Source organism: Canis lupus, chromosome 7 (genome assembly GCF_003254725.2).
Source record: "Canis lupus dingo isolate Sandy chromosome 7, ASM325472v2, whole genome shotgun sequence".
NCBI lineage: Eukaryota > Metazoa > Chordata > Mammalia > Carnivora > Canidae > Canis > Canis lupus.
Genome location: NC_064249.1, coordinates 52,353,097 through 52,373,767, shown reverse-complemented (window position 1 = coordinate 52,373,767; position 20,671 = coordinate 52,353,097). Strand labels below are relative to the sequence as shown.

General features: G+C 41.9%; 1 long non-coding RNA gene across 1 annotated transcript; it reads left to right on the top strand.

Moving 5' to 3' along the window:
• The first annotated feature begins 3,438 nt into the window (after positions 1 to 3,438).
• Positions 3,439 to 6,255, top strand: LOC125755458 (uncharacterized). Its single transcript, XR_007412080.1, has 3 exons — positions 3,439 to 3,590; positions 5,268 to 5,499; positions 5,890 to 6,255. It is a non-coding gene; the product is annotated as an uncharacterized LOC125755458 (long non-coding RNA).
• Positions 6,256 to 20,671: the final 14,416 nt, after the last annotated feature.

Below are 20,671 nucleotides of genomic sequence, written 5' to 3'. Positions count from 1 at the left end.
ATGTGATATGTTGGGGAAAACCCCAAGTAGCTCAGTAAAACCAGACTGTAGAGTTTCTCATCAAGAAGGCAGGAGATAAAAAGTATTGGCAAGGATGTGGAAAAAAATGAACCCTTGTACATCATTGGTTGGGAATGTAGATTGATTCAACCACTATAGAAAACAATATGGAAGTTCCTCAAGAAACTGGAAATAGAACTACTAGTTCCACTTCTAGGTTTATAGCCAAAGGAAATAAAAACGGGATTTTGAAGAGATATCTGTACTCCCATGTTTATTGCAGCATTATTCCCAATAGCCAAGATACGAAAACAACCTAAGTGCCTACCACCATAGGAATGGTTAAAGAAGGTGTGGTATATAAAAAAAAAAAAAAAAAAACAATAGCAACAAAGCGTGGTATACAATATATGATGGAATATTATTCAGCCACAAGAAAAAAGGATATCCTGCCATTTCTGACAATGTGGATAGAGCTTGAGGACATTAGGTTAAGTGAGAAAAGTCAGAGAGACAAACACTATAGGATATCACTTACATGTGGAATCTAAAAACACCAGTAAAACACAGGAGAGTAAAATTGTGGTTCCTAGAGAGTAGGGAGTGGGAGAATAGGAGAGATGTTTACGGGTGTAAATTTGCAACCAGCAGATAAATAAGTCCTGGAGATCTAATGCACGGTATGGTGAGTATAAACAACAATATTGTATTATAATCATCAAACTTGCTAAGAGACTAGATATTAATTATTCCTACCACAAAAAGGAAATAATTATGTGATGTGATAGAGGCGCTAACTATTGCTCAAGGCAATTGCATTATGGTATATAAATGTATCAAATCAAGGTGTTGTACATCTTGAGTTCATACGATGTTATATGTCAAATACGTTTCAATGAAAAATAGAAGAAATTATACTAATTCTAAAAAAAGATTGTGGAGTTTCTGATAGGGCGTTTGTGTAACAGTAAGGGCCTAATAATGGAAAAATTGGAAAAAGGCACTAGGGCAGGTAAACTGGGAGAGCTTTTAATGGGTTATCCAGGTGCTCCTCAAATCACTCCCAGAGCATTACCAATTTCTCCTACAATGACTTTTTAATATCAAACTATGTATTATATTTCTTATTACGAAACTAAAATAAAAAATATTTTTTTCTTTTTTCATTATTTTCTTTTTTTATTTTATCAGATTTATAGTCAATGTCCTAATTTTCCTTTATCCCTTTTTTACTCTGGAGAGGGGTATTTAGTGTCAGTTTCTGGCATCATCAGCCCAGGGCATCACCTACAGCCCCATCTCCTACCCTTGGCAGAGGTTTAAGAAATGAGCTACAAATAGCTGTCCTGAGTGAACCTGGGCAGCCTGTCCCCATAGCTACCTGAGGGGCTCTGAGGGTTCAGATGCTCCTAATAGGTGCTCCCAGCATTACCTCAGGATGATGGTGGGAGGTGGCTCCAGCAGGGCCATCTGAGAAATGCTCTCAGAGTGTGTGTGGGGAGGCATGTGCTGCCATCAACACCCTGCTGGCTTCTAGAACTGCCCTAGTGACTGTGGAACAGACTGGCGCCGTTCTGGGACTATTTGCAAGTGCCTTGGGTCCAACACTAGGCCTTGGTACTATATGGGTCTAGGGGTAGTTCTTTGTTTGATTCCTCATCTTGCATATACTCCTTTCCATTTCTGCTAAATGCCAAATAACTAAGGTGGGAATCTCAGGTGTTGTTTTCCCTGCTACGTGAATGAACAGTTCAGCTTTTTCCTTATGGTGTCCAAGGGCCACAGGATGTGAACTGCTGACCCTCTGGTATCATTTTTCTCTCTCTCCCAATTCAGACCCTTTTTTCTAGTCAGATGGTGTCTAATGTCTCATTTCTAACTGCACTTCTTCAAGTCTGTGGCTCTTGCATCTGCCTGTGATGGCCCTCTTCACCTCATCATGGCACTCCATCAGTCTGCTCATTCTTTGGGCCCAGGCCCAGGCTCCAACCTCCTGTGAAAGCCCTCCTGGCTTTTTGTGCCATCACATCTTTTCAGAGATCTGAACTGGGTGCCCCAAGAACATTTAAGGGTCTGAGAACTCACATCGGAACCTCATTGTCAATTTATGCGGAAGAACGTACTGACTTCCCAAACCACTCTATCAGCTTCCAAATGGTGGGGGCTTTGTATTTCTTGTCTTCTTAGAGGCTTCCACGTAGGATAGGCTGCAGGAATGGTAGTCAGCTAGCATGCTTTAACAGTGGGCTGATCTTTTTCGTTCTGTTAATGTTTTTTGTCCCATTCAAAATAAGTATTTGGATGCAGAAATGAAATGCCAGGTTTTGAGCTCAAGGGGAGCTGGACTGATATTTGCTACGTTCTGACCTCCAGTCTGGGAGGCGGGGGTGGGGGGTGTGGGGGGTTCAACCCTTTAGGCAGATCCCCACCCTCCCCCCTTCCCCGCAGTCTTCCTAGGCTGCCCGGACGCTGAAATCGTTATTTGGCAGAACTCGAGAGGTTTTTCTGCATGTCTGACCACAACCTGTATCCCGGAGCACCCAGTGCGCAGTCTGCTCTGTGCTAGGTTCCGGGGGGAGGGTGGGTGGGTAGATGGGAGAAGCAGAAGACTTGGACGCTGACTTTGGAAGCTTGGGATACAGCTTCCAACCCCAGGACTGTGCTCAGGGGGAGGTCTGTGCAGAGGCGGCGAGGCCGGGAGTGCCATTCCAGATGTGGGAGGGGAGCCTGTTTCCTGTTGCCTCCAGCACAAATCCTTTGTGATTTTCTTCTCTCCGGACCTGTTTTCTCCCGTCAAATGGGCGTATAACCAACTGCTCACTGGTGCAGAGGGTTGCAGGCCGCTGACCTGAGGCAATGTAAGGGGAGACGCGCTTCTGGATAGGAAGGCAGCGGGGCAGCCCCGGCGGGGGGCTCGGTGGTTCAGCGCCGCCTTCAGCCTTCAGCCTTCAGCCCAGGGAGTGATCCTGGAGACCCTGGATGAGTCCCACGTCGGGCTCCCTGCATAGAGCCTACTTCTCCCTCTGCCTGTGTCTCTGCCCCTCTCTCTCATGAATAAATAAATAAAATATTAAAAAAAAAAAAGAAGGGCAGCCTCTGAGTGAGGGCCAGGCCTCCTCTTTATCCTATGAGTGAGTCACTGCTGCCTCCTCCAATTTAAACTTGACTGATCATCAGCTGTACTACTCCTGTGTTCGTCGATTGTGTGCTGAGTGGGTTGTACTCGTTTTTAAAGTTTCTGGAAAAAAAAAAAAAATCATGGGGTAGTTGTGCGGTTAGGATATCGTAACAAGGCCGAACTGCAACGCTTCATCCTCCCCAGGTCAGGACCCCTTCCCAGAGTGCGAGGGCGCGCGCGCATGCGCATGTATGTCCGCGCTTGTGCGCGTGCGCGTGTGCGCGTGTGCGTACGTGCGTGCGCATGCGTGCTGGGGAAGTCACGCCGCGCGTTCTCCCCCTGGAGAGGACCCGGCTGGGGTACCTCAGTTAGGAGGAGGTTCGTGGCTTTTGGTCCATCACTCTTAAAACCAGCTGTGTATAAAGCAGAATTTAGAGGGGCGCCGAGGACCTGGAGGGAAGTCTCAGCCCGGGTGAGGGTTTAATTTGGGAAGCCCGCGTGTGTTCTTGGAAAGGCTGCTCTGGGGCCTGGAGGGCCGGAAGTGGACCCTGCGAGGGGGCTTGCGTCGTTCGCAGTCCAGGCCCTTCGGAATCTGATCAAGGATGTCTTTGGGGAATAGAATTTGAGGCGCAGCCCCGCGCTTTCCTGTTTCACCGGGATTCTTAAGATCAGAGCGTGAACTTTGGGAACGTGACTGTTTTTTGCTTGCTTGCCTGCTGAATTAAGTGGTCCGACCTGTAGACACACTTACAATTTTAATTAGTTGCCGAGATTTAAACAGAGACTTCAGAAGGTCTGGGCACCTTGGGCCCTTATTTCTAGGGCTGGGCGGAGACAGGGCATCATGCACTCTGCAGGTCCATCCCGCTGCCCACCTGCCTGGGCCGCTACATCCTGGAGTTTGCAGGCCGGAGGCGATCAGCGTTGGCGGGTCTCTGTGGGTACTCGTATGCTGACAGGTAGTGGGTGTACCTCAAAACTGTTGTCTTAGTTTATCACAACCAGCCCTCTGAACCTGAAGCAGCCGCCTTCCACCCATTGCAAGCTCCTGCAGTTTCCCCACAGTGTTTCCAAGTATGGGTGTTAATGGGCCGAATTTTGTGTGTCCCCAGATTCATATATTGAAATCCTGCCTCCCAGTGTGATAGTGTTAGGAGGTAGGCCTTTGGGAGGGGAGCAGGTCATGAGGGTGGAGCCCTCATGAAGGAGATTAATAACCTTGTAGAAGAGACCCCAGAGAGATCCCTTGCCCTTTCTGCCATGTGAATGAGAAGATGGCTCTCTGTCTATGAGCCGAGAAGTAGGGCCTCACCAGACTTTGAATCTACTAGCATGTTGATCTTCAACTTCCAGTTTCCAGACCTGTGGGAAATGAATGCTTGCTGTTTAAGCACCCAGTGTATGGCATTTTTGTTGTAGCCACCTGAACAGATTTAAGACCCTGGGTATGATCCAGCAACCAGTGGACTTGAGCGGGGGAGAGGGCAGGGTTGTACTTGGCTGGATCATGGATGCAGCAAGCAATGTGAGCTTTAAAGAAAAGTTCACATGGTGGAGTTGGGGGCTGGATATACAGATCGGTCCTGGGCTGGGAGTCTATAGGGAGAGATGGAGAGCTTACAAGAGTGTTCTATATTTGAAACCCCATTTGGCTCTTCAGATATAAATTCTCTAGAAATTCTACCCCTGTAGGGAAAAATAATCCCCCCCCCCCCGTTCTGGCATAAGAAACTTGAGAGAAATGAAAATATATGTAATCCTATTTTTAACATATATTTCAATAATATTGTCACTTAAAAATTTATGAGTGTAAACAGTTATTAATTATAAATTGTTGATAATGTATGCATAGAGATATGAAAACATAGAACAGAGTCGTATGCTTTCAGTAGAAAATGAGATCTTTACTTAAAAAGTTAAATCTTTTCTAGAACATAGTATGTCCATTTTGGATACTCAGGGACCCAGATCAGGGGACCTCCTAAGGCCCTGCAGCTCTGAAACTCTATGAAAATGCATCTCCTTATTTTCCATCTAATAAGATGGCTAAACAATTCTCTAAAACTATCTGTTCATTGGTTACGCTGTCTCTAGCTGTGCTCTAACTAACATCATACTAAGAATTGCATTTTTCTCTCTCCTGACTTAGATTTAAATCTTGCAATCACCGCTGGGAAGCGAGCTGTATCATCTTGAGAAATCAGACCACAGAGCTGGGCCTGCAGCTGGCAGGCTGGGTCATCTTTAATCGCTTAACCCTTCATATCAAAGGATGGGTCGTAGCAGCAGATTCCTCCTCAAGAATTTGCCATGGCAGATTTTCTCAAGGAAGATCTGGGAGTTAAAATGAAGCAGAGTGTGTACAGCAAAAACCTTGCCTTGTAAGTTGGCTTTTATGCCTATACACATGATTGGTTTTATGTGTATGTCTATGTAACTCTCTCTTATGGGCCTGTGTCCATGCCTGGGATATGTGTGGCTGTGATGTGTATGTACACCTGTTGCCTGGGATATGTGTGGCTGTGATGTGTATGTACACCTGTTTAATGTGAAAATGTGCTGTATGCATGTGTGGCTGTAAGTGTGTGAATGTGTGTGTGTGTGTGTGTATGTTGTATGTCTAAGGAAAATTCTTTCCTGCCCTATGGGATAAGATCCAGGCTGTTTAAGTTTAAGACTGTTTGAAAACATGGCCATGATAATTCCCTTTATACCCTTGGGTAGAGCCCTTTTATACTGATTCTGGATTTGGTCATGTGCTTTTGTTTTAGTCAATGGAACATTACCAAATGTGACACAGGGATCTGAAAGGCAGTTAGTTGTACATTGAAGTTGTCTTCTCCTGCTGCTCTTGGGAGCCCTTAACAAACACAATGCTGAGGAACTGGAGGAAGCCTGCTGGTGACATGTGGCCCAGTGACACCTGCCACTCCAGCTGACAGCCACCACCAACTGCTGGATATGTGAATGAAGCCATCCTGGACCAAGCAGCCCCCATCCTACTTATGAGCTCTCTACAGCCATAGGAGTGAGCCCGGAGGAGGAGGCTGGCAGGAGAACTGCTCTGCTGAGCCCAGCTCACATTGCCGGCCCACATATTCATGAGTTAATACTAAATTATTGTTGTTTTATTTTTATTTTTTTTAAATATTTTATTTATTTATTCATGAGAGACACACAGAGAGAGGCAGAGACACAGGCAGAGGGAGAAGCGGGCTCCATGCAGGGAGCCCGATGCGGGACTCGATTCTGGGGCTCTAGGATCACACCCTGAGCCAAAGGCAGACGCTCAACCACTGAGCCACCCAGGCATCCCTGATTGTTGTTTTAAATCACTAAGTTTTGGGATGGTTTGTTACACAGAAAGACCTTGTTAACTGATCCAGTTGGAAAGAGAGAGAAGAGCCTCTTCACTGGAGGAAGAGGTGTTTGGTGAGAACTTATAGGCATGAATCAGAAGAGATGTAATTCTGCTTAAACATTCTTTATAATCCTGTTCTTATTTTATGAGTTTAAAAATATAAAAATTAGCTCTTATTAAAGGACCTACTATTAATCCTCACACAGAAGTGCATATTAGCAAGTCAAGGATGGGCAGTGCTGGCATGCTCCAATAATACTTTACTGGGACCTGGGGAAGAAAGCCAAAGAGAAACCAACCCAGGAAGGATGCTCAGAATTCTGCACTACATAATCTGAGGCGAGGTTATGACTTGCTCTTCAGAAGTAAAAGAATTAATCTCATCCCTGCTTCCAGCCCATCTCCATGGGGTGGGCAGCACTTCCACATCTATTACCCAGGAGCTCACCCCGGGCATCTTGACTCCTTGAAGAACAGTGCCTCTAAAATGAGGCTCTGAGAGAAACAAGATTCTCTTCCCTGCCTGAGGCCTGCCTTTTGGGAACCTGGCACCTCTTGGGATAATTGACTCTAGGGATGATTGTCCCTCTCAAGGGAGAACCATGTGCATTTCCAGGGACAAGACCTTTACTCTGCAGACCACAACAGGGTATCAGGATATAATGATCGGCCTATTCTAGGTAGCTCTAGTTACCTGTAGAAGCAGTAGTTGTGTGAGAAAATCCTGTGTGTAAATGCAAGAATATTGGCTCAGAAGTCAGGACACATTGACTTTTTTGTGGTTCCAGCTCCAGTCCTACCTTATAAGAAATTCCTACTTGGTGTGACCTGAGGGAGTTTAAGGTAGAATGTAATCTGCTATTAATACCAGTACTTTGGGTTTGAAAGACGTTTTATTTCTAAGAATCCTGCCTTAAAACAAAGGAATACTCACAAACACCTCTGTTATTGGTTAACATCTACATGGAAAATAGTGGATAAGACAAGGAATTGATACTTTGGGGATGCCTGGGTGGCTCAGTGGTTGAGCATCTGCCTTTGGCTCGGGGCCTGATCTTGGAGTCCCAGGATCGAGTCCCATATCAAGCTCCCCGCATGGAGCCTGCTTCTCCCTCTGCCTAAGTCTCTGCCTCTCTTTCTCTCTTTCTCTGTGTCTCTCATGAATAAATAAATAAAATCTTAAAAAAAAAAGGAGTAGATGCTTTGGAGCTCTTAGGGAATTCTGATGCATATGTGGATACAACTTTTCATACTTTATCTTTTATCCAGGCCTGGACCTGCCCAGCTTTCTTGCAATGAATACATGTCACACACTGCTCAAAAGTGCCATGTCTGGCAGGTCAAAGGCTCAATATGACTTATCTTTCTTCTTCTTTTTTTAAAAAGATTTTATTTGTTTACTTGAGAGAGACAGATAGCAAGAGAGAACAGAGCAGGAAAGAGGGGCAGAGAGATCCCAGGGCTTGATTTTGGGACCTAGGGATCATGACCTGAGCCTAAGGCAGAGGTTTAATCTACTGAGCCACCCAGGTACCCCAGATACCCCATCTTTCTTCTTCTTTTTGTCTTTATCTGGTAGATTTAAGGAAGTTATATATAGGATATTATTATTTATCCAATAATCCAGTAGTAGTATTACTACTCCAGTTTTCCAGATGAGGAAACTGAGCTTCTTTTTTTTTTTTTTTTAAAGATTTTATTTATTCATGATAGACACACAGAGGCAGAGACATAGGCAGAGGGAGAAGCAGGCTCCCCGTGGGAAGCCCGATGTGGGACTCGATCCCAGGACCCAGGATCACTTCCTAAGCCAAAGGCAGACACTCAAGCACTGAGCCACTCAGGCGTCCCGGAAACTGAGATTCTTTTTTTTTTTTTTTTTTTTAAAGATTATTTATTTATTTATTTATTTATTTATTCATGAGAGAGAGAGGCAGAGACACAGGCAGAGGGAGAAGCAGACTCCATGCCGGGAGCCTGATGCGGGACTCGATTCTAGGACTCTAGGATCACGCCCTGGGCCAAAGGCAGGTGCTGAAGTGCTTAGCCACTCAGGGATCCCTGAAACTGAGATTCTTAAGTAGAAAGTTGAACTGTCTCATGTATGTTTGCTGCTAAGTGTTGGAAGTAAAACCTGAATACAGCAGACCTATCTGATGTTAAAGCACTGCCTTTACTTTTTAAAGGAATTTTATTTTGTTTATTTGAGAGAGTGAGAGAGAGAGAGTGTAGGAGAGAGCATGAGTTGGGGGGAGGAGCACAAGGAGAGGGAGAAGCTGACTCCCTGCTGAGCAGGGAGTCTGATGATGCAGGGCTCATTCCAAGTACCCTGGCATCATGACCTGAGCTCAAGGCAGACACTTGCCCAACTGAGCCACCTAGATGTCCCAGCAGTGCCTTTATTTTTATTTAAATTTATTGTGAACTATTTCAACCACAAAAGAAACATTAGGAAAAAATACAACAAACAATCATGTACTCTTCACCCAATTTTATTAGCTCTTGATATTCTATTATACTCACTTTATATTTCATAGTATTTTTTAAAGTGGGGTATTTGTCTTTTTAAAATTTATGTGTAGAAATTCTTTGTTTCTACAAAGAGTTTGGATATTCACTTTGTGGATTGCAACTATCTTTATTTATGGTGATATCAAACAAGCAGAAATTTTCATTTATTTAAATGTAATCATATGTTTATGGGTGAGCTTTTTGGTCATTTTAGGATTTTTTTTGTGGTTGGTGACTTGTGGGTCCTATTTTTGAAATATTTTTCTTTGCTGCCATCAAGATAGTCTCCTTTTTTAATTTTTAGAGAGTTTTCTTCCACATCTATCTGGAATTTAATGTTTGTGAATGCAATGAGGTGGAGATATACTTTCATTCTTCCAAGTTGGAGAATGAATTCCCCTAGGACACTTCACTCACGAGTCCCATCCTGACCCTCGTTCTACTTCTGTGCCATATGAAAACTCTCTCTCAGCTCTGTTTTGTCTCATTGTTCTGTTGTGTGTTGCTATGCCATCACCACTATTGCTTCATTAGAGAACTTGATATGGGCAGAGCACATCTCTTCACATCATTCTTCCATTTGTCCTCAGGTAATTTGGCTTTTTACTCATGCATTTTAGGATCAGCTTGTGTAGCTCCATAAGAAGCCCTGTCAGAATTTGGATTGTAATTGCACTGAATTAATATATTAATTTTGGAGTAGAATTGAACCTTTATGCAATTGAGTCTTTCCTAGCATGCAAATGATATATCTTTCCATTTGTTTCTTTTATGATTCTCAGTAACATTTTGAAAATTTTCTCTATAAAATTCTTACATAGATTTTTCACTTTTATTCTTGAGAAGTTCATCAATTTCCTTGCTATCGTGAGATATTTTTTCCTATTCTTCACATTAGTGTATGGGAATGTTATTAGTTCTTTAAAAAAATTATCTTTTGTACATAAGGATTGCTTAATTTTCTTATTTGTCTAATACTTGATAGATGCCTTCAGATTTTCTCTGTATACAAATACATTACCACAAATAAAGCTAGTTTTTTTTTAAAGAAATTGTTTATTTGAGAGAGAGAGAACACAAATAGGGGCGGGGAGGGGCAGAAGGAGAAGCAGACTCCCCATTGAGCGAGGAGCCTGATGTGGGGCTCAATTCCAGGATCCTGAGATTGTGACCCAAGTTGAAGGCAGCTGCCTAACTGACTGAGCCACCCAGACACCTGTAAGTCTAGTTTTTAATCTTTTCAATTTCTTATATCTCATTCTTTAATCTTGGTATTATTACTTGGCTAGGCATCTAGTATAAAGGCTTTTTGTATGCCTTTTGAGAAAGTCATGTAATATATTTCCTTTGTATTAGAGCATCCTTATATTCGTTTGATAAAAGTATTTTTGAAATATTTTATAATAGTTTATGAAATTTATTTGCTTGTATTTTATTTAGGATTTTTATACCTGTGTTCATAAGAATGGTTTATAATTTGATTACTTGTACTGCCTTTCCTACATTTTGGTATCAGTAGATGATATGGGTAATTTTCTCTTATTTTTCCTTTCTCTGAAATATTTTGTATAAGATATGAATTGTCTGCTCCTTGTAGATTTGCTAAATTACCTTTAAAATTGCATCTGCTGTTTTTTTGGGAAGGATATTTTGATAACTGATTCTACTTCTTCAGTAGTCATTAGTTTATTAAAGCTTTCTATTTCTTCTTGAGTCAACTTTGGTCATTTATATTTTTTTTTAGAAAACTTCCCTTTCATATACATTTTGTGGTTGTCTCCAGCTGGATGCAGGCATTGAGGTTCTTGTTCAGTGTTGATATGGAGGGATTTCACATCTAGTCACAGAATCGTTGTTGTCTAGCTTCACTTTCTGGCCACAAGCCTATGACTTTTTCCTCCTTTAATTTCACTGCTTAGTTTCTTCACAAACTTGTTGTGCCTGGAAGCAAGCTACCATTTTCTTTTCCCCTGGCCTCCTTTCTCTTATATGGGAGCTCTGCCCAACCTTGACTTCTTGTCAGAATCCTAGTGACTTTTCTAACTTGGGAATCTCTGTTCATTAACTGGCAGAAGCCAAGGCCTAAGATGACCACTCCTGCTTCCAGCTCAGGCTGCAGCAGACTCATGGGTCTTTTCAGTCCCTTGATTTTCTGTTCATTTCCTGGTCCACAGCAGTTATTGTTTCTGAGCTTAGCTATAGTTTTATTGGTTTTCTCTTAAAATTTTACTGTAGCAGAGAGGGTCATTAAAGATGGAAGTCACTGAATTGTCTTGAATGGAAGTTTCCCAGCACCTTCTTTTGAACACTGGACTGTAGTACCTCTTTAATTAATCACTACTTTAGGCAGTGTCCAGTCATCTGCCCAGGAAATTGATGACTTGTGCATAGATTCCTGCTCCCTGGATTGAAGTAAGTGAAGTCCCTTTTGCTGAGACTACCCTTCTTCTGGCCTATCACATAAATAGAAGGGGAAGGCATGAAATTAGTCCGTGAGTGTCTTTAGATTTCATGAGTCCACTTACCCCAACTCCTTAGCCCCCACACCCTCCACCTGTTAGATGAGGAAATAGAAGTTCAGGGAGCTAAAATTATTGGAGCAAAGTTTCTCTAGGTAATGGGAGCCATGGGACTAGAGCACCTGGATAGCGTGATTTCAAAACTAACATTTCCCCCACAAGATCAGTGGTTCTTAGCTTTGGTGATACATTAGTAACACTGGAGATCACTTAGACATCGTGATATCCGACCTGAATGGCTTGAAAATTTTAGAGTTTGGGGTCTAGACTTCTGTATTTTTGTACACTTGCCAGGTGCTTTCTGAGGCAGAGAGAGATTGAGGAACCCCACAGTGGGTGATGTCCTCTCTCTTGTTTACTCAAATCTTCCTTTACCCTCTTTTTTATTTTTAAAGGGCAACCTTTACCCTACAAGTAAGTGACAGGAGCTGGGCTGTTATTGCTGTCTCTATCTTACTCTCTTCTCTAGTTTCCTCCTCCCTCCCCTTTGTTTTTGATGATTAAACTTTTCAGCAGAAGATGTCTGTTTTGTTGTTTCTTGATCATCATCATAACAATAACAGATTACTTTTAATTGCTCATTTAAAAACAACATACATAGATGAAATATATGTGTACATACACACAGAGACAAACATACACACACAAATACATATCAGAGGGGTCTGAACACTAAATAATCACATAGTATATTCAGTGCTTACAATTGGGTTAATCTTTGGTCTAAAAGCACACATGTACCACAGAAACTAGACATTGGCATAACTGTGGCTTTTCTAGCTCATTGCTTGCTTCCCCTAATGTGAGCTAGTCACTTTTCTGAATCTTGTGCTCATCATCCCCTGTAAAACATACTTTTATTCTATATGTACATTTCTAAGATTATGTTGCTGGGTTGGTTATTTTTAATTTTTTTAGAAAAGAAATCATGGTGCCTGTAGTCTCCTGGAAGCATTTTTTCCCCCCAAAATATTGTATTTCCAAGAGTCGACCATATTGTTGTGTGTAGCTACAGTTCATTAGTTTTGAGTGCCTCACAATATTTCATTGTGGAGTACTCTAGAATTTACTTATCCAGTTGGAATGTTTCCAAATTTTTGCTTCTAAGAATAGTACTACTATGAATACTTTTGTACATCCTTCCTGGTGCACATATGTAAAAGCGTCTCTTGAGTATATACCTAGAAGTGGAATTTGGGTGTTGTAGGATATATGACATATGACTACTAAACTTGATGAGATAATGCCAATTTTTTTTTCCAGTAAGGTTTTACCAGCTTACTCTCCCCATGGCAGTCCTGTGTATCCATATAATGTCTAACACTTGATAATGGTATCTTTTTTCATTCTGCCAAGCAAATGAGTATCAAAGGCATCTCATTATACATTTCCTTGATATTTCCACAAATGTTTATTGGCCATATATATTTACTCTTCTGTGAGATGGTTCATGTCTTCTGTCTCTTTCTTTGTCATTTTGCCTCCTTGCTTATGGATTTATAATAATTCTTTGTATATTCTCCACACTAATCCTTTGTTAATGGTATGTGTGGCAAGTATGTTTTTCCAATTTGTAATTTATCTATTCCTATGTAGCATATATAAGATCACATTTTGGCACCTTCTTTCCCTTTTTTTGATACCTCCCTCCATTTCATGCCATCAGCTGTCCCTCCCAAAAAAACCAATACTTGACATAGTCATTTGATAGATTTCATATTGTGTTACATTTTGGTTTTCACAATTTCCAGTAACTATCTGTTAAACATGTGTTAGGGTCCCAGTAGTGGACAAATATCTCAAAGTATTTATTTGCACTTTAATAGGGAGGTTCTGAGGCTTAGGATTATGGCTGGGAAGAAGTATTTCTGGGCAGAAGGGCTACCATCCCTCAACCCAAACCTGTCTTCACCCACTGCTCCATGGGCAGCTGAAATATGTTCAGGATTCACATCTTATAGAAGTCTTCTGAAATACAATTCCCCGGGAACCTTTCATTTTTCTCCAAGTAGTAAAACTCCCACTTCCTGATAGTTACAAAGATAGGTTTTGTTGTCATAATGCTTTCTCTGTGTGCTGCTTTGCAATCAGAGTTTTCACCACTCAATGGATCCATCACCGAGCAGCACATTACAGAAAACGCATATCCGTTTGCCTCTATTATTGTCATAATCAAAAGGCGGGGCTACATTGAAATATTTGCTTCGTGCATGCATATCTGTTATCCGAAGGGCCCTTTAACCTAAATGGTGTGCTTTCTGTAATGTCTTCGGTTAATGAATGGGTCTGTGAGGGCCTCAGAGCAGTGCAATGTGGGAAGAACGCTATAATTTCTTTTTAACATGCAGGAATTCTGAATACGAGAAAATGCATGCCAAATTTTATTGCTTCTAAATCTGAATAATTGTATTTCTGGCCTGTGCATCTGGGTAGATAATAAAGCCACAAAACAATTTAATGAAACATATAAAAAATAAAATGACATTACTAAATATTATAATATGAAGAAACTATTTTTTGCATATTGTCACCTAATCTTTCAACCATATAGCAACAAATAATGCAACCATAATTGAAAGTTTTATTATCCATCTGAGTAAATTGAGCTCAAATTTACCTTGTTCTCGTTAGTTGGTGGGCAAGCCTATTGGGGCTACTGACAGGATTTCATTTTCATGGTGGATTATTTTTTTTTTTTTTTGCCCTTTCTATGGAATCTAAAGTGGTCAATAAATAGCCCTGCTGCTTAATCAATTCTGAACTCAGCTCTTCAGAAAGCCACTCCTTGGCCCTGTGACCCATGCTGGCAGCTGGCCCTGTGTTTGCTGAATTTCAGAAACTGGCTCCCACCTTCTTGGTCCTAATGCCCCACAAGCATGCCAAGGAGCCCAGTGTCTTTACTCCTGGTGTGCTGAAGGCCATAATTCCTGATTTCACTCATACATCGACAGAGGGGATGCTCTACTTGCTATGGGACCCTGAGAGTGGGAGAGTGGGAAGATGCTAACTGGTCCTGGCCTGTGGAAAAGGTCTCTCATTCTGTTTGCCAAAGGTCCACAACCTGCCTCCACGGCATAGAGTGGAGGCTGTGCCTCAGGAAGAACGCCCCTGGCACTTGTGATCTAGAGACCCATGTGTTAGCCCACACTACGGGGACTAAGGCCCACTTGTTCTCAGGGTAGGCCGTGGGGGTGTGGGCACTGCCAAGCCTTGGAAAAAAGCTTTCTGAGGCATCTGAAGGGTTGTGGGAAAAAGTATTGATTTCAACAGTAATTTTTAGTTATGCTTATTGTAAGATGTTTGGCCTTTTCCTGGAGCTTCAGTTTGAAGAATCAGTCCACCTGGCTGTTTATTTGCTTTCATGTTCACTGTGGTGAGTCTCTTGAGATTTCCCAAACTGTGGGCTGCCCAGATGTGAGAGGATGCTTCTTTATCAGGTAGACCCTGGGGCACCTCACAGTAAAAGAGTTGCGGCTCTGGCATCACCTCTTTCATCCCCCATGTTGATATCAGAGAGAGTTAGCATTAGACAAGTGATCCTTCCATAACTGCCTTCCCCTTCAGAGCCCTAGAATAGAGTCTGGGCCTTATTCTGTTATACCCTGTCTTTTTTTTTTTTTTTTTTCAGGAATCTTGCTCCCCTTTCCTGCCATTTGTCCTGATCAGGCCAACTTTGCTGCATCTGGTGTGGTTCACTAAGTTCATGCTTCAAAGAGAAGGGGTTGAGGATTTCCCCGCCCCTGCCAGGGCAAATACACAGGGCTCTTTGGTTGTGCTGTCAGCATACAGTCTGTCAGCTTCAAGGATAGTGACATCCTTTCTTAACAGATGTTGCATTAGGATTAAGAAAACCTCACCACCCATAAGCCCCACCCCCCACTGATAGCAAGGTTATGGTAATATTTTGGAGAAACTGTTTTCATATGAGACTTCTAAGAAATGTGCTGCTTGCTATGTGCCAAGACTCATTTCTAGATCCTGTGGAGGGAAATGGGAGTAGTCAGGACAGGGTAATGAGGAAGCCTCTTTACTTTCTCTTGCTGTTAGGCTAATTCTGTATAAAACTTTGAAAACGTTGGGTTAGGCTAAACTTTAATTTGCCTAGTAGCTCTTTAGAGTAGAAGACACGTTCCTCACTCCCCACCTAGAGGAACATCATCACTCCTGAAATCTCCCCAGCCCCTCCTTCTGTGGGTTGGCGGATGGAGACGAGAAGCTGCGGAGGCAGTGGTGGAAGATGCTGAGCTCAGGTCTTGGCCTCCCTCTGCTTAGAGGCAGCCTGTCTACAGGACTCCACCTGCCTTGCTCTCTACCATAGAGTGCAGAGCAGGGCTAGCCAGAGGTGGTTGACTCTGAGGCTCTGATTTAAAGGTGAAGGACGGGCCAGCCAGCCCCTTTGGCTACAGAGCTGAAGCTGTGCTCTTCAATTAGCTCTTAGTTGCAATGGAGCTGATCTTTTGTTCTCCTTTTGTTGGATTCCCCATGTCTGTCCCTTAGTTGGCTCTCAGGGGGCAGGGAGGAAAGGGTGTTCCTGATGTGCCTAATATTGTGATAGAGAAGATGACCCCAAATTGAACTTTGGAAACAAACCTGAATAGCAGCATAATTCTATTAGAAACACTTTTTTTTTTTTCTCAATTGCATAAAATTTTTTTTCAAACTATGGTACTGTACCATTAATGTAAAATCTACTGTCTTAGCCATTTTTAAGTATGAGGTTTAGTAATGTTAGGTACATTCATATTGTTATGCAATTGGATCTCCAGAATTCTTTTCATTTTGCAAAACTGAAACTATATCCAACCAAATAACTCCTATTTCCTCCTCCCTCTAGCCCCTGGTAACTACCCTTCTATGTTCTATCTCTATGAATTATTTTTTAAAAAGATTTAAAAAATTTCTTTATTCATGAGAGGCACACCCAGAGAGGCCTAGACATAGGCAGAGGGAAAAACAGGCTCCTTGTGGGGAGGCTGATGTGGGACTTGATCCCAGGACCCTGGGATCATGCCCTGAGTCAAAGGCAGATGCTCAACCACTGAGCCACGCAGGCGCCCTATATCTATGAATTTGACTTCTCTAGGTACCTCATATAAGTGGTCATACAATATTTGTCTTTTTGTGACTAGCTTATTTTGCTTAGCATAGTATTCTGAGGATTCATCCATATAGTTGCATGTGTTAGAATTCCCTTTTCAGGCTAAATATTTCCTTATTTGTCCTTTTGTTTATCCATTCATCTGTCGAAAGACACTTGGGTTGCCTCTCTGCCTTTTGGCTATTCTGGATAATTCTGCTATTAACATGAGTGTATAAATATTTCTTCAAGATCTTACTTTCAGTTCTTTGGGTATAAACCCAGAAGTAGAACTGCTGGATCCTATGGCAACTCTGTATTTAACTTTTTGAGGAACTGCTATACTGTTTTCCATGGCAGCTATACCATTTTGCATTCTCAATAGCAGGTCACAAGGGTACCAATTTCTTCACATTCTTGCTAACACTTGCTTTTTGTATTTTCTTTAAAGATTTCTTTCTTTCTTTCTTTCTTTCTTTCTTTCTTTCTTTCTTTCTTTCTTTCTTTCTTTCTTTCTTTCTTTCTTTCTTTATGATAGACATAGAGAGAGAGAGAAAGAGAGAGACAGAGACACAGGCAGAGACACAGGCAGAGGGAGAAGCAGGCTCCACGCCAGGAGTCCGACACTGGACTCGATCCCGGGACTCCAGGATCTCACCCTGGGCCAAAGGCAGGCACCAAACCGCTGAGCCACCCAGGGATCCCCAGCTTTTTGTATTTTTTTGATAGTGACCATTCTTATGGGTGTAAGGTGATTTTTTTTTTTTTAAAGGAAGAGAGAGAGAGAGAGAGAGACAGAGAGAGACAGTAAGTGATGGTGGGGAGGGGAGGAGCAGAGAGAGGATCCTGAGCAGGCTTCACAGTCAGTGGAGAACCTGACTTGGGGCTTGATCCCATGACCCTGAGATCATGACCTGAGCCAAAATCAAGAGTCAGACGCTTAACAGCCATCCATGTGCCCGTGTAAGGTGATATTTTTTTGTGGTTTTGATTTGCATTTCCTTAATGATTAGTGATTTTAAGCATACTTTCATGTGCAGGTTGGTCATTTGTTATTTTCTCTGGAGAAATGTCTATTCAAATGCTTTGTTCATTTTAAATTTTTTTTGAGTTGTATGAGTTTTTAAAAAATATTTTATGGATATTAGCCACTTATCAGATACATGATTTGTAAATATTCTCTTGCATTGTATGAGTTGCCTTTACACTTTGTTGTTTGTGTCCTTTGATGCATTTTGATAAAGTTTATTTCTGCTTCTGTTGCTCCCCCCCCCCTTTTTAAAAGATTTTATGTATGTATTCATGAGAGAGAGAGAGAGAGGAAGAGACATAGGAAGAGGGAGAAGCAGGCTACCTGTGGGGAGACTCAATCCCAGGACCCCAGGATCATGCCCTGAGCTGAAGGTAGATGCTCAACCTCTGAGCCACCTGCGTCCCTGTTGTGCCTGCCTTTTGGTGTCACATGGAAGAAATCATTGACAAATCCAGTGTCATGTAGTTTTTTCCTTTTGTTTTCTTCTAATAGTTTTAGTTTTAGCTCTTATGTTTCGGTTTGATCCATTTTGAGTTAAGTTTTATGTATAGTATAAGATAAGGGTCCAACTTCCTTCTTTTGTACAAGGATATCCAGTTTTCTTAGAACTATTTTTTGAAAAGACTGTTTTCTCCCCATTCTACATTCTTGGCATTCTTGTCAAAGATCATTTGACCATACATATGAGGGTTTATTTATCATCTCTGTATTCTGTTCCACTGGCCTATATGTCTTTATGTCAGTACTGCACTGTTGTGATTACTGTAGCTTTGTAGTAAGTTTAAAACAGGCAAGTGAGAGACCTTAAACTTTGTTCTTTTTGAAGATTGTATTGGCTGTTCGGGGTCCCTTGAGAATGTGAGAGAATTTTAGGATGGATTTGACTATTTCTGGAAAAACATTGTTGTAATTCTGATAGGGATTATATTAAATCTGTAGATTGCTTTGGATAGTATGGACATCTTAACAACCTTGTCTTCCAGTCCATGAACTCAGTCCATGAACACAGGATTTGTTTGTGCTGACTTTAATTTTTTTCATAAATGTTTTGTTGTTTTCAGTGTATAAATCTTTTGCTTCCCTGGTTTAGTTTATTCCTAAATATTTTATACTTTCTGATGTTTTTCTAAATGGAATTACTTTCTTTTTTGAATTGTTCATTGCTAGTGAATAGGAATGCAATTGATTTTTGTGTGTCAATTTTATATCCTGCAACTTTACCAACTTTGTTTAGTGTACTAACAGGTGTGTGTGTGTGTGTGTGTGTGTATTATTTAGGGCTTTCTGCACATTTGGTCATTCTTTGAAACATTGTAACACATATATCCTAACCAAATCCTCTGTAATTCTGCAAGTGATTTTCCTATCACTCACCCCCTTGACTTTCTTCTTGGTATCCACTTCTTCCTGTAATGGAGCTTTCTTTGTATCTAGTCGTGCTACCTTCTAATTAATCAATTTCAGTGACTCTAATGACTTCCTGGTAACATCAGGGTAATGCCCTACTTCCTTAGAGGGGCTTAAAAGTACTTCATGATCTGGCCTTAGTTCTAGAGACCCTGAGCCTTTTAGTTCTTTGAACATGTTCGGCTTGCCTTAGGGCCTTTGCACTGTTCCTTCTGCCTAAATCCCTCCATCTCCTCAACCCTATCTCTGGCTCACTCCCATGTGTTAGCAACCTTTTTGACCTGATATAGTTGGCTTAGGAGACCATGGTATATAGCTAGCTGCATGAGACCTTGTGCTTTATCCCATTTTTATATCCACATAGTATTTTGATTGTTTGTTTTTTGTGTGTCCCCAACTAGACTGTGGTATCTGCATACAGGGGACTGTGGCTTGCTCCTTAAAGTATATTCAGTGCACAGCATAATTAGAGACACAGAGAAGGTGCTCAGGAAGGACACATGATGCATAACTTTGGAGACAAAGTGTTACATTTCCTGAGGGAGAGAAGGCAGCATGGGCTAGAAGTCAAGGGAATTTGGAAAGGGCAGATCTCCCTTTCTGATCTAAAATGGAGGTAATTATAACCACTTCATATAACCCACACAATCAAAACAAATTCCATGAAAAGAATGTTTATTGTGCATCTGCTGCATTCCTCTTCCTGAGGTAACTCCATCAAAACAGAAGTGGAATGAAGTGAGAAGCAACATTCACCTGCAAATTGATTAGGGTAAAACATTACGGGGAAGGATGCAAAGTGCTGAAAGTATATACACTCTACAGTATGAAGCACGCAGTTCATATTAAGGAGAGGAGATGAGAAGAACAAGCAAAGGTGGAAGTAGTTTGGCAGTGCCCAGGGCAAGACCAGAGTCCAGTGTTGTGGTAGGTAAATGCCTTCAGTGAAAGCTGCAGAGTTCATGGGGCTGGGTGCAGATCACAAGACACAGGAGTCCCACATGCTCTCCAGGCTTTTCTGTAGAAGGGAACTTATTGAGGATAACAGACAGCCATTTTCACTGGCCCAGACTTTCAGTCTGTCAGTCATCACATGGACCAGAGTCATTAGCATGGAGTTAGGACCAGAGCCTCAAGAGGCAGAAAGGATGGGGCTGTCTACGTGGCTCAGTTGGTTGTGTCTGACTTTTGGTTTTGGCTCAGGTCATGATCTCAGGGTCCCTGTGTTGTGCTCTATGCTCAGCTCACAGAGTCTGCTTGAGATTCTTTCCCCCTCTGTTCTTCCTTCTGTCAACCCCCCCCCCCACAAATAGTTTAAATAAATAAAATCTTTAAGAAAAGAGATGTAGTACTGTGTTCTCTTAATTTGCTGGTCTGTGTGAGGCATGGTGCTGGCCCTTGGAATGACTGCCTCATTGCTTCCTCCCAGTAACCAGAAGATGCCAGCACCTGAGGGATATATAAGTGGAGGTTTGGAGGCTATAGACTAAATCTACTCTACAGCGAGAGTTACTCCTTGAGAAGTTTCTGTTGACCATATAAAACATAAGGATACTTAGGGACTTAATAACCAGTTTGGGGCTAGAGGCAATTAAAAAAAATGTTTTCTGAAACTAGATAAAACTGTTAAAATTATAATTTCAAA